Genomic DNA, 15205 nt, shown 5'->3' on the forward strand with positions numbered 1-15205 from the left:
GAGCCCTGCCTTAGCTGTGTATTGGCAAAACCTTCAGGCTCATGGTGCATGTGTATAATATATGCAGAAGCTATGAATGTCAAAGTGTGCCTCTTTCTGCATAAGGTGAGAGACTATTATGAAGAAAAGCCCACCTAGGAAGAACTAAATCTTTTAAGGATTAACCTATAGGTTAAACTGAGTGTCTCAAGTTTGTTTTTGAACATTCGTCATTAGAAGTGTGAGGTCTAGGAGATCTGGCTGGAAAAGCCAGAGAAGCCTAAGGACAGCTCTAGAAATAATTCTGCACCCTCCTCGATTTTTTGATAATTTAGACACATTATGCAATTGACACAGAAGCAGACCAAGGTTCTCACCAAATGTTATGAAAGGAAATAGACAAGAATAAAGAGGAGAGGCCTAATTGGGAAAATAAATTTAAAAATTTGTAAGAATGTGAAATGCTGAGAAGAAAAGTTAAACAGATGGGGGTAGGTTAGTGACTCTTCTGTCCCCATAAACATACGAGAATTGAGCTCTAATATGAAAGTTAAACGTTAAGGCTAAGATTTAAAACTTCAGTTAAACTAGATTCAATTTGAAATAAAGGCTAAGATGAAATCCTAAAAACATTAGTATAGAAGCAGTAAAAATTTTAAGCACAATGATAAAAAGCAATGGCATGGAAACCTTAAACTGTTCTTCTAGATGGAATTGAGGATAAGGAAGAGTTAAGAGCAAAAATATGAAAGCAAGGGAAGAGAAACTTAAAGAAGGAAAATGATTGTGAGGACGTTTAAGATGAAACGGAGAATAAATCACTTGGGCATATGGCCACCAGAATTATTCTTCAAGCTGGAATAATTCTACAAGGATTTGCAAGATGGCGAACCTCTTCAAAATGTCAGAATGCTATTACAGAAGGATGGTGCGAGTCACTCACTGGTTTGTGAGTGGCAGGTCACAGGTGTCATGGCGCTCCAACGTGTGCAGCCAAGACAGAGGGATCCAGGTGGAGGAGCCATCTGGAGGATAGAGGGAGCACCCGGGAGTCCTGCCGGAAAGGCTGACTTTGTGATCTCTTGATCAATTTTATATTTTGGTGGGCCATTAAAACCCAACTGTAAGGCGAATACAGATTCCATTTCTCTCTATATCGGATATGCATTCCATTTCTGAGTTCATGCCACGGAAAGAAAAATAAAAAAGAACATAAAGAACACACCCAGAACAAGGTTGGGCTTGCCCACCCCTGCCTCTTTTTCTGTTATTATGCCCTTTTGGAGCTGTGCTCTAAACTCCAGACATTTTGTTAAGACAGAAGAAGCCAATTCCAGACCTCATGGATTGCCAATCTTCAACTGAATAAGCAGAGAGTTTGAAGAAGAGAGACAGAGACACAGGCTGTCTGACAGAGACTGATGTGGAGAGAGAGAGGGAGAGAAGTGAAGAGAGAGAGAGGAAGCGTTAGAAGGGAGGAGAGGAGGAAAGGGAGAATAATAAAATCTCGGAACAGAGTTGGGCCGAGACTTTATAACCAAGCTCCTTGGGTGCATTTGATGTGTACAAGCAGAGAGGTTTGTTCAAGTAGAAAGACCAGAGACCCCCTAGGGGTTTTATGGCCTTGCTTTCTACTTAGAGGCTCCTCACCCTCAGCAGCAGTTACTTATAAGGATAGGGGCTGAGGTTCTTTGGGAAAATGGAGGAGGGGCGGGGAGTGGCCTTGGTGTCTCAATACAAAGAACCAAAGGGGGGATTTTCTGGTAGCTTTACCAGGGAATTACAATTTTTCAGTTCATTTACAGAACTTGCTGTAGAGAAGTGACCAAAATCTAAATACTTAGTGTACATATAGAAACAACCACAAAAAAATCAAGCGTCAATAATGAAAACATGCTTTTTCCCCCTGAAAACAGTGAACAAGGAAAAAACCAAGTAACTATGTTATTAGGACAGCTCTGTGTAAAAAGCAATTAAAGGGGAAACATGCTTGAGGAAAATTATTTAAATCAGGCTGTCTTGTACAGTGCTATTTCAAAGAGCTTACATTTTCTGAATTGGCCTGACAAGATTATGAAACCTAGGCAGTTGGTGTTGAGTTGCTCTGATCTTGCCTTTCTTTAAAGCTCCTTTGCCCCCTTGGGGTATCTCGTCCTCCCCCCCCCCACCCTGTTAGGGCGCCCACTGCCCTGAGCGCTCAGTCTTTTCCAGTTTCCACTCACAAAACCAGGGAATCCCTTTATACTTTTGTACAAAGAGAATGAAAATTACCGTCTCGACTCTGTTTTTTTTAAGCAAAATATTTTTTTTTAAGTAAAATATTTGCTTCTGCTAAAGAGCTTTCGCTCATCTATGAGGAGCTGAGCAGATGCAATTTCTATCCCTCCTAAAACTCTGCCTCAAAGAGCTTGTTTTGCAAATGATGAAGGCTGGCAAATGGGACTTCGATTTTCTGAAAATAAAACGAAGGAGAAGTATCAGAGGATATTAAATAGAAGCACATATAAAATTACACAAAACACATTTGTTACGTATATGTATATGGATGTACGTATGTGTACATATATGTATGTATGATGAAATGTTGATCTTCTTCCAAATGGTTTGTACAGATGCTAAAATTTAATAAGATGTTTGGTTTCTCTGGGTCATCGTAATGGATCACCGTGCTCTGCGGAGGCGAGGGGCTTAGAAGAAGAACTGTCTGAGTTGCATCTGGTGCCGGGTTTTGAGTGGCTCCGCCCCCATCTGCACTATTTTGGGACGTCGGTTGGTTGCAAGGCACAGAGTGAGGCTAAACTGAGAGTGTGCAGTCAGAGCATGGTTTACAGAACAGGACAAACTTTATGGAATGTCTATGAAAATACATTAAAAATAATGTTTTATCTGCGAATTAAAAAATTAAGGAAATGGAGTTAAGAGAATTTTATCATAAGTGCGTATCTTTGTTATGTGGGAGGCTGCATGAAATATCTCTGCCTGGGGCATATTTGCACAATTATGTTCCCCTCCATCACCCCCCCCCCCCCCACACACACACACATTAACAGCTTCTTATTACGTCAATAAGTCAGTGAACCAGGTATTTATCCAAGGCTTATTACAGGGCCAGGGCTGTGCTGGGGACCGTGGAGGCATTTTAGAAAGTCCGGTGACAGATTTCCTTGCCAAAGAAATTACAAGAATGTGAGCGGAATAAAGAGCCATTACTAGACTCATGTATAGATCTCATTTTGCATATCAACCTTTGGGAACTTTGTGACATTTCAGCTGCTCTTCAGCGTCTATTTCCACAATTGTTCCTTGCTCTAAGGGCTTTGGGAAAAGTTACATGTGAATTTCCCAGGGCCCTGCTTATATGCGCTGATGATTACTTGTGGGGAGAGCTGTGACCAGTTTCCTCTCAAAGGCACCTTTGCCTTCTTGGTCTGCTAGGACCTGGGGCTGTTTCTATCACTGTGGAAAGAAATGCCAGGGACTGACTCTCCTTTGCTTGCATGCTGGGGATTCTTGAAAAGTGATGTTGCAATTTCTGATCATTATTCTGTCACTCTCGCTGTTCTGATCTTCATAAAGATCACATTTGGGGTCTCACCAAGTCTGTTTCTACATGGTGCCTCGGCCTTCAATGGCTTTAAGACGGAGGTTCTCAAAAGTGTGGTTTGCAGATTCCTGGGGCTCTCTGGGACTCTTTTAGGGGTCTATTGTTGCCAATTATTTGCATAATAATATAAGGTATTATTTTTCCTATTCACTCTGTTGGTATTTGCGACGGTGATGCCAAAATCAATGGCTGGCAGTGGTGCTGGTGCCTTGGCACAAATCAGTTAAGCATCAACCTGTCCTTATATTCTCGACCGCCACACACTCAGGGGAAAGGGGAAACGGAGAGGGGAAAGGGGGAGGGGAAAAAAGTTAAGGATGTCTTGATGAAATAGCTTCAGGACCTAAGACTGTTCTGATGAAAGTATTCGTTTCTGATCTGGTAAAACTATCATTCTGTTCGCTAAGTTTTGAAAATATAGTTATTTTCCATAAGATGTTATTTGGGTTATAATTTATGGAGTATTTTCAATGTCGTGTGGGATGAAATGGGAGGTGTGCACGAAGTAAAGATCTTTGTCAGGAGATTGATGGTGAGGTGAGTGAATGTGGTTTTTTTGTTGGCTTTTGGTTTTTTGTCTTTTTTTTTTTTTTTTTTTGCTATTGTTTAATGAAATGGGTTAGTAGTTAGAAGACATTTTAAAATCAAGCATGGCTAAAAAGATGTATTTAAAATGTAAGGCAGACACATGGATTATTAAGGAGCTAAGTATGAAAGGTTCACTGATAAGGTTTCAGATTCCACATTGCAACTAACATTTATAAAGCCACTACTTCCTGAATTTTTGTGTTGTATCAAAGAACGACAATTTTCTGAAAAGGATATGAAACATCTGCCTTTTCCAATTACATATTTCTGTGAAGTAAATTTTTTCTAACTACTTCAACTAACACAACAGATTGAATAAGGGAGGTACGGCACACATCAGGGACTTCCAGTCCTTTCTCCCTTAATGGCTGTTCCTGTACAGGTCTGGGTTGGGCCAGATCCTAAGTATATCCATTCCAGTTATACGTTGGGAGACTGGGGAAAAGACCACACGATAGGTCTCTAAATCCACTGACCCACTGTTGTTGGGTCAGGATTTCATTTATCCTCTGGACTCCATTAGCCCTTACTCTAACAGGCAACATGATGGCCTCTTGAATTCCTAGGGATTGGTATCGGAGCAGATGGTATATTCAATAACCCTCACCATGTTTGGGTATTCCCCTTCTCCCAGGTGCACAGTTACTGTGGGAGATGGCTAAAGGTCCCTTTGGGGGAAATGATTGGGGCACTATTGGTTTTATATACTTGTAGAAACATGTCAGGGTTTTTTCCTTAAAGGAGCTTTGCCTCCTCATCAATATGGACTCTGGGTCTGTGAATGTGATCAGATTTGGAAACGGAATGAGAGATCGCAACTTCCCGGTATGGGAGACAACAATAACATTCTGCTAAACAAATCTCAATTGTTTCTTAAATAAGGCACATGGTTGGTTTCCCATCATTTTGATCCCCTGGAATATTGCCCTTGGTCACAGACCTTTGTGGCTCAAAGTACCCTGGTTGCCACTTAAGTCTTGCTGCCCATTACAGCACTGCATGCATCATACCTCGGTCAGCTGAGGGCTTCTACCTGGTCTCTGTCATTTCAGAATCCTAGCATTCCCACTGGATACTAGCAACTTTAGTTCTAGGATGGCCATCATCAAATCATTAAGGTGGATGAGCCATCTGTTCTTGTGCATTCTTTACTGTGTTAGTCAAGGGCTTGTTCTCTGGGCCCTCCTGGAAAAAATGATCAGATGGCAGTTTCTCCAATCACATGTAATAAATCCACGCTAGCATTCCCATGCCTCTGAGGTGCCCCTTGGTACTCTGCTAGGACAATTTTGGCATTTCAAGAAAATTTGTTTTGGCCAATGTTATGTCCTAACTTCAAGGAAGAAAACCAAACATGTTTAGGCTGGCACGGAGCGTTCTTGCCAATACATCCAACTCTGAATCATGGGAGTCTTCCTATGTCAATACATTATTGCTGATCCAAATTTCAGTCCTTCTGAATACCTCAAAAGCCACAACCACTCTATTCCTGTTTGCTACCAGTGCATACCTGGCCAGGTCTCATAATTGAGGGAAATGTCTATTTTCTCTTGGAGCAAGCACTGTATTTCCCTATTGAGGTTATGCTATGTCCCAAGCACAATGATTAGCCTGGAGGCCATGGGGCTCCACATGGGTTGCTCTAGAGAAGGACAAGCATCATATACCAAGACACCTGATTCAGGTAAGGTATTTTCAGGGTGTACAGACAAGGGACACTCTCGCTGCCAACAGTGGGGAGATGGTTATTTCTATGTAGCTTAAACGGTGTCCAGAAAATCCCAGCAGTTCAAGAATCTTAATTTTATCTACCCAAAAGCCTCATATCAGGGACCTGTTACTTTCTTATCAGCTGTTGAACTTATGCATGCAGTCTGCTTTGCAGCTCGGTTACCCTCACAATTATGTCCTGGGCATGATTTTCAGCACTGTTTATCTCATTGAGTCCACGCCATATAGGTTTCTTTTCACACTGCTATAGATGTTTTCTGACTTTCACAGCATGCTTTGTGTTTAAGCAGACCAATTCTGAGCCTGCCAATTTCTTTTTCAAGACTTTTGAAGTAGTTAACAAAAGCAGCCAACTTCACTCTCTTAAAATTACTTTGGCCGCCATATTGCTCATTGCCACAACTATCACATTCACCTTCCACTTGTACCTCAACCCAATTCACCACCTCTAAGAATCTTAGTACTTAGCTGGCTTAATACTTAGTACTTAATACTTAGTACTGAGTTCCAGGGTTGTCAGTGTCCCAGTTATGATTGGTCAGTTGCAGAATTCCTTCTTGAGGATATGCTTTCCAGGGACAGTTTTGATACGAGTTTCCTCATTCAGGGTTTCTATCAGAAAGCAAAAACTAAGTCAAGGGCTTGAAGGCAAGTACTTAATTTTGGGGAAGTGCTTTCAGAGAACTGGAGTGGGGGCCTGGGGAGCGAGCCGGAGATACAGGGAAAGCCAACGTGGGGTACGTTCTGCTGTGTTACCAACTGTGGGCAACTGAGGCTAGACCTTCTAAGGAGCTCTGGACGACGGACCTCTGGAGTTTTCACTTGAGGAACAGGACACAGAGCCAGTTGTACACTGTCACTCCCCATGGATTTGGACTCGCTAACCCTCCTTGAGCCTCTCACACAGGTGCCCCCTGCGGCAGGTCTCCGACTCTGGAGCAGAGGCAGAGTGGACCCCAGCAGAGACAATGTGCTGTCCATCACCCGTCTTAAGAATGGCAGCGTCACTGCGGGCTGGAACACGTGGCGTAATGAGAGAATGTGAGACGGGGCACAGTCGTGTCCAATCTGTGACCCCAAACTTGACACTTTTTAGATTTTCTCCACTCTGTCTCCTGTGCCCCTGGTCGCAGACTGGGCGTTGCCTTCATCTATAACTTCTCTATTCTGAAATATCTAGCTCCCCTATCTCACTCTTTGATTATTGCCAAGGATTTTTAACCAATATGGCACAGTATGAAATATATATATATATATTTCTCAATCTTCACTGCCAGAACCTCTGATCCAAACACGACAATCTCTTACGTGGACTCCTATAATCATCTCCGAAACCACTTCCTGAATCCAGTCTTGACACTTCTACTCTACTCCCTTCAAAGTAAGGATTTGTCTTGCTTTCTTTTTTTAAGTTTTAAAATGTATTTATTTTGAGAGAGACAGAGGCAGTCTGAGAGGGGGAGGGACAGAGAAAGAGGGAGAGAGAGAATCCCAAACAGCCCCCACACTGTCAGCACAGAGCCCGATGTGGGACACGAACTCACAAAAGCGTGAAATCATGACCTGAGCTGAAGCCGAGGGTTGGAATCTTAACTGACCGAGCCGCCCAGGCGCCCCAAGTACAGGTCTTTTCAAAATGCAAATTGATTCATGTCAACCCTCTACATAGGTTCTTATGTGAATTTTCAGTTGCTGCTAAGTTAATCGGCCATCTGTATCCAAATTTCTTTGCATGTCTTCATAAAAACCGTGCACATTAACAAGAAGCACACGAAAGTCCACTGTACAAATAACAAAAGAACTGTCACTGGAGCCACTGATGTCAGTGCTGGCCTGCACGGGTGTGCACGTGCATGGAACCCACGGGAGGATGAATTGAGTGACTACAAATAGCAGCCTGAGTTTGCAGACGAACCATAGTCAAAATCACCCCCAGAAAAAGCACGACCCTGTGTGGTGAGATACTAGGCTCTGTAACTCTGGTTACAGGGAAGGATCTCAGAAATGTGTGGACCTGAGCGGCTGCTTTAGAAAGCAATGTTTCTAGGGGAACCTGGGTGGCTCAGTCAGTTGAGTGTCCAACTTCGGCCCAGGTCATGATCTCATGGTTCATGAGTTCGAGCCCTGCGTCTGGCTCTGTGCTGACAGCTCAGAGCCTGGTGCCTGCTTTAGGTTCTGTGTCTCCCTCTCTCTCTCCCTTTCCCTCAAAAATAAATAAACATTAAAAAAAATTAAAATAAAAGAAAGCAATGTTTCTAGGGAAGGTAAATAGAAAGTGGGGGGCATCTTATATAAACATGCCGTGGAAGGAAAGAGTGATATTCAAAGAGGAAATGAAGGGTATTATAGAACTTGATAAAGACCCACAAGACAAAGCAGCTTGCCCCTACCACTAACCGTGTTATTCAGGAATGAAGGTGCACTTTACTCTAATTGAAGAGGGCGCTTTTGAACAAGGAATTCTGTCCAGAAGATGAACTGGGATGGGAAAAGCAGATCACACCCATCCAGAGTTACTGTAAGAAGAGAAAATGAACATTGAAACACTACAGCTGTTGAAAACTTTTCCATGGAACCCAATCACAAAGCAGAAGAAAACAGCAATGCCATTCTCTAAACTGCCTTCAAAAGCCTCAAACAAGCATTTCATGATTTTCACCATAACTAAACATAACTAATAACTAAGTTACCAACTAAATAACTACTTAGGAAGGAACAGCTCTTCCTAAAAGGCAGAATGCCAAATAACAAATATGTATTGAATGATGAAGTTAGAAAACTGTAGCTTTGCAGCCATCATACTTCCAATTCAGGCAAGAATTTTCAGCAGGTGCTAAAACCCGTGGAAGGACAGTTTGTGAGGAGCAGGATATTTGTACGGAATCAAGATATTGCTACATAAAAGTGTTTATTGCGAAAGACCAATTGTAACAACGTGTGCAGAAACCTAGTGGGTACGAGTTTAATCCAGTGATGAAGCTGGCATCCCTGATAATGGTCATTTGATCGTCATGTGTGTCCCGAGGCGACGTGTACATCGGTTATTCAGTACTCCAGCCCCAACGCCCAACCTGACTCTACTCAGGAGGAAACATTAAATAGACTCAAATGGAAGAACTATCCTCTAAAAGTGTCAACGTTCTTGGGGGGTTGGTAATGGAATTACGGAAATAATGGAAATAATGGTAATGGAATTATTTCCGATGAAATGAGATAAAGGGGGCGTGACAAATACATAGGACACTACTGGATGTCACGTGCTCGAGCAGGACTTAAGCAGCAGCACAGTGGCTGCGGAGGCAGAATCAATATTGCAGGTGTTGAGCCGACCCCCGCCCCGAGCTGCCGTGGATGTGGCCAGTTAGGAGACAACAAGCCCAAAGGATCCAGGCAGTTTCTTGTGTCCACACTGCAGACAAGATCACCAGGTGTCAGCTCCCCGTGCCCCTCATCCCACAAGATGACACCAGCTGCAGGGGCCGAGGAACAGGTGGCATGGGGGGCGGGTCACCGAAGAGCAAACCGTAAGCTGGAGCCGGGTAGTTACGCAGACTTCCTCAGAGGCCTGCAGCTGGGTTGTAAGGAATGAGGGAGCAGAAAGCCCAGTGTTCAACTAAAACCAGAGAGAGGGATGAGAAACAGCTTCACGGAAGCTTCTTCCAAGGATGCACATCTCTCCTCAATCCAGGAGGAAACTAGGAAGTCTTCCAGGACTCAAGTCAGTCTTGCCTAGACGGACTATGTGGAGACACGCAAGGTGTTAGGGTCCCAAGTGGTGGAATGACTGCCCTGTACTTCAGGCAGAATAATACCCCTGCTGGAAGATGTCTATGCCCTAATCCTGGAACCTGGAAATATGTTATCTTCCAGGGCTAAGAGATTTTTCAGATTTGATTAAGGCTCCAGATGTTGATCAAGCTAGATCATCCTGGATTATCTGGGTGGGCTTAATATCATCACAAGTCCTTAAAAGTGGAGAAACTTCCAGTTGTTGGGGGGTGGGGTGGGGAGGGAGAAAGCAAGAGTGAGAGAGAGAGAGAGAGAGAGAGAGAGAGAACAGTTCTTGACCCATCCTAGCTGGCCTTGAAGATGGAAGAAGGGGGCCACAAGGCATTACATGCAGGGCCCTCTAGAATCTGGAAATGGTTGTCAGCAAGGAAACAGGGACGTCCTACAACATCAAGGAACTGAATTCTATCAACAACTCAAGTGAGTGAGGTAGGAATCCCTCCCAGAGCCTCCAGAAAGAAACTCAGTCTGCTAATGCCTTGATGGTGGTCCGGTGAGACTTGTACCAGATTGGTAACCTACAGAACCACGAGAAATAAATTTGTATTGTGCTAAGCCACTACATTTGTGGTAACTTGTTACAGCAATGATAGAAAATTAGCATGGCCCAACGCGAGTTGATTGACTCTGAGCCACCAAGGCGCCCCTCAAATAAAAAGTTTTTTTAAAAAAGCACTGGGTAGCTTCCTTCTTGTTCCTTCTACATAAGCCCTAACATGCCCTGCCTGCTACATGGGATACGGCTCTGGCTTACCTCCCCAAGCAGTAGCTACTTTCTTCTTCCCCTTTCTGACCATGGCCCTGCTACCCTGCTTTTCCTCAAACTCCTCACACAGGCTGATCTCTCTGCCTGATACACACTTTGCCCTTTTTTGACAGCAGTGATACCAAAGAAAGCTAAAGCAGAAGAGAACACAGCAAAACCCTGTCGACCATTAATGCCCTATGCAAGACAAAAATTAATAGCCTATCAAAAGACTAAATAAAATTTTAAGTGCATGTAAAATATTTAAATTCCTGATTTCATACATAACTAACATAAGGAACAGATGGTTTTCCAATTAAAGACTTGCATTTTTCTCTCTATATACAGAGTTTTGTTTTCCTGTTATCTGAGGTCACCTACCATTATGCCTACTTACAAAGTTCAAGTTCCAATCTCAACACTCTTTGGAGAGCCTCCTGCCACATCCGTAGTTAACAGTGTCTCATTTCCTGCTTATCCTTATTCACTGAACAAATACTTCCTGGTAGCATTCTGCCTACAACACACACTTGCTTTCTTATATGTCTCAAGCACGACGCATTGTGAAGGAATCAAGCGAGGAGGAAACCAAGATAGGTGAAAGTTACCAGAAAATGTCAGCAAGTTGTTTTCCTAAGGTTAATGCTTGCCTTTGCTATTTTTACCCTGAATGCACACGTGAGGTGTCCTGGATCAGAGACTGAGGCCTTATTAATTACCTCACAGCAAATACTAAGTGCTACATGCCTTTCTCCTTGACCATGCAATGACCATCAATGGAGAATCTTCATATAGGAGTTGGACGGATACTCCATGGGTGAGGAACAGAGAACAGAGGATTAACAATGGATCCCCCTTCACTCCTGAAAGGAGAGGGGCAAAAAAACCCCCAAAACCAACAAACAAAACAAAAACTTTGTTCCTTTGAGAAAAGATGAAGATCTTGGCTTCTCACCCTAACCCATTTTATGGCAAATATGTCTTTCAAAGGCCAAATAAGCCCTGGGTATCTCTGACTTATATTGACCTAGAGATATCTCCCAGGTCTGGATTCCATACCTTTTGAAATGTAAATATTTCAGGAGATAGCACGGGAGTCTTTTCCACACCTTGGGATCTACTTCAGGTTGTAAGAGGGGCTGTATCCTCCCTGATCTCAGAACAACTCAGAACAATTAACTAAACCAATGAATACAGACCTCATCAGATGGGAAGACTCTAGGCTTTATAGACAAGCACCGAGAAATCCAAGTTTTATTTCCCCACAGAAGTGAAAAAGAAGTTCAATGGAAAGAGACATACTGAAGGGTTATGATAATATGATATGCAAGTAAAATGCAAAATCTTCATGGAAAAATTCTTTCAGCTGAGGGTTGAATAGTGAATATAATTTCAATAAGTGCAAATAGGAGATGGTGGTGATTTCTTCTAATTTATGAATAATAAAGGTTCTCATGTATAAATTATAAGGGTTCTATTAATAATTTATACAGGTTGGAAACAATACAATGTTTACAAGGGGTCCATTTTTGGGGGGTTATTATATACCTGAATAAACTTTGCAAAATTCAGAATCTGAGTGGTAACACATTATCAACCGTGTATATAAAAGAAATGATTTGGAAATGATCATCGAATTTGAATTTATTTGATAAAGATCTCAGGTGAAAAAATTTACAATTTTATTCTCTTGTGATTATCTTTTGTCAGCTCATCCAAGTGAACTCTTGTCTTTTATTTATTTTTCCACTTAGGATCAGATTGAAGCAAAGCAGACAATTTTTTATTTTTCTAAAATAAGTAGCCAGAATGAACTGTCTTCTAGCTAACTAGGTTTTTCCTTCCCTCACTTACCCATTCGTTTGGATGACGTAGGGAGTGAGAATGTCCCCTGGATTTGCTGGTAAAAACACTTGGGACAACAAGGCATATGTGATGAGAAAAGACCTATGTGAGAATGATCGGTGAAAATAAAGATCCGGGCGCCTGGGTGGCTCAGTCGGTTAAGTGTCCGACTTCAGCTCAGGTCATGATCTCACAGTCTGTGAGTTCGAGCCCCACATCGGGCTCTGTGCTGACAGCTCAGAGCCTGGAGCTTGCTTCAGATTCTGTGTCTCCCTCTCTCTCTGCCCCTCCCCTGCTCATGCTCTGTCTCTCTCTGTCTCAAAAATAAATAAAAACATTAAAAAAAAAATTAAAAAAAAGAAAATAAAGATCCATTTTCCCCTAGAAATAGATGAAAGTACCGTATATCATTACATAATATTTAAGAAATTTCTTATGAGTAAGTCATTATCCAATGGCTGACGACAGTTACAATTTTAAAGTTTACTTATTTAATTTGAGAGAGGTAGAGAGAGCACAAGAAGGGGAGGGGCAGAGAGAGAAGGGGAGAGAGAATCCCAAGTAGGATCTGTGCTGTCAGCTGTGGGGCTCGAATTCATGAACTGTGAGATCATGACCTGAGCTGAAACCAAGTGTCATATGCTTAACTGACTGAGCCACCCAGGTGCCCCAAAGATAGTTATCATTTTAAGCAGTCTATAGGAAATATTTCTACAGTAGAAATGGAGGATGAACATAATTTGAAAATGAGCATATCATGAAAAATAAAATATATGTTCTTAAAGATGACCGAACTTAACATGTATTATGAAAGACATTTTTTAATACAGTATCATGAAGAATTCAGTTAGAAATTCAAAATCAGAAGCCTAAACATAACTACATTACTTACTATTCATGTATTTTGTTCCTTCACTCCCTAAATATTATATATATATATATATGTGTGTGTGTGTATATATATATATATATATACACATATATATATACACACACACATACACACATACACACACACACAATATATATATATATTATTTAATTTAGCAAAGTCATAACAGATTCAGAAACAGTGGACTTTGAGAAAAGACTTCTAAACTCAGTTTCTTAAATATTATGTCTAGATATTTAGTTAAAAATCATTTAAAAACAGAATAATGTTGATTTATATAAGCTGATTTTAGGGGGCACCCTATAGTAACATTCTTTAGCCAACCAAAATTCAACTATTTTGTCCAAAATATTACTTAAGACTCTTTTAAAAAATGGAATTATATTGCCTTGTGCATACATTATAGTGACACTACTGTAATTCTTTTTGTAAGCAAGGCATCCCTTATCTCTAAGCTGAGAAACAAACTTGAACATGAACTTAAATTTCCTTCTTATAAGGTGCTTTTAAATGCAATCTTAATGTGTAAAAGTTACAAGGAACACCCAACATACACAGAGGAATGAACAGTGAATACAGCACATCCTACAGGGTGTTGAATACCTGTCTTCCCCTCACTATGTGCCTTTGTTGACCTTACATAAATTACGTATTCCACAGTTCATTGATAAAATATCAGTCCTCTGCAGGTTGTTTCTAAAACCTGAATGGTAATACAGTGCGATGGCTACATTTGCTCACTGCTACGCTTGCCTTAAAAAAAAAAATCCCCCACTAACCGGGAGATCTAAACTGCCTAAATCCCAAAGACTGTTTGATTTTAAACTGTATTTAATGCTGAAATGAAACATATTCCACGTCCAGGGAAATCATTCTCGTGATGAAACCCTTCGAAGCTTAAAAGAGTGTTGAATAAGAAACCTGCCTGCCTTCTAGAATTAGACTGTATGAAGGTAATTGAGCCAAATGGCAGTTTTATCCCCAAGTGAAATTACTTCCATTGCATAGAGTGTAAGGCATTTGAAGATTTATCTGACATTCCTGATACCTCGGCAGTGACACTGATATTGGATGACACATTTGGCATAAGGAAAGGATCATTTCTCTTTAGAATCTTCTCTATTTGTTAATTAAATGATCATTGCTGGATGCATCCTCTTCATGAATATAAATTACTAGCCCAGCAAGGGACTTACATTTGTATGGCATCTTTTATTATGAAGCATTTTCCAGGGTGCAACGAACCCATTTTACATTGCCACTTGACATATTTAGGGATTGCTTTATCTGGCACTGCAGCATCGTCCTTAAGTCACTGTGTTACATTCAGGATGTAGTTCAGTAAATATAACCGCTCTTCTCCTGACTTGTGAAGGTTAATTTTTTTTTTTTCCTAACTAGGCACAAACTTCCAGCAGAATTGCGCCCTCCCAAACTCTTGGGTAATGGGCTATAATCATTATCCATATTTCTTTCAACACCATATTGACAATTGCTACCATATCATATGCTTACATTTGACTATCATTGATTTTTATTTCCAATTTGGCACTATTATTCAAACTCAGTGTGATTTCTGAATAACACAGTATGCTAAGTTTCTCACTGGAAAAGAAGTTCCACGAGGGCATATTTTTGTCTATTTTATTCCTTATGTAGCTCAATGACTCAAACAGTGCCTGGCACATGGCAAATGGTCAATAAATTTCTGACTGTATCAGTGGTATAAATAATAAAAAATGTATAGTTATAGTATCTTATTCAAAATAATATATAATAATGAAATAATTCCAAACTATAAGTTAGAAGTAATCTGACACCTCATATGGAATATGTTTTACAGGACTACAGATAACTGGGAAAAATATTCTAATAACCTCTCCATCTTAATGGACATTTTTTTTTTGTCATCTAGTTTCTTTTCAACATCCATCTTATGTTGGAAAGATTCTCATGCAAGAATCTTATTTCTGATTTTCTACAATTTGAGTCCTATATCCCTTCATTTAGCTTTTATTTTATTTTTTCAGGT

The sequence above is a fragment of the Panthera leo genome, chromosome A2 (assembly GCF_018350215.1).
Source record: "Panthera leo isolate Ple1 chromosome A2, P.leo_Ple1_pat1.1, whole genome shotgun sequence".
In the NCBI taxonomy this organism is placed as follows: Eukaryota; Metazoa; Chordata; class Mammalia; order Carnivora; family Felidae; genus Panthera; species Panthera leo.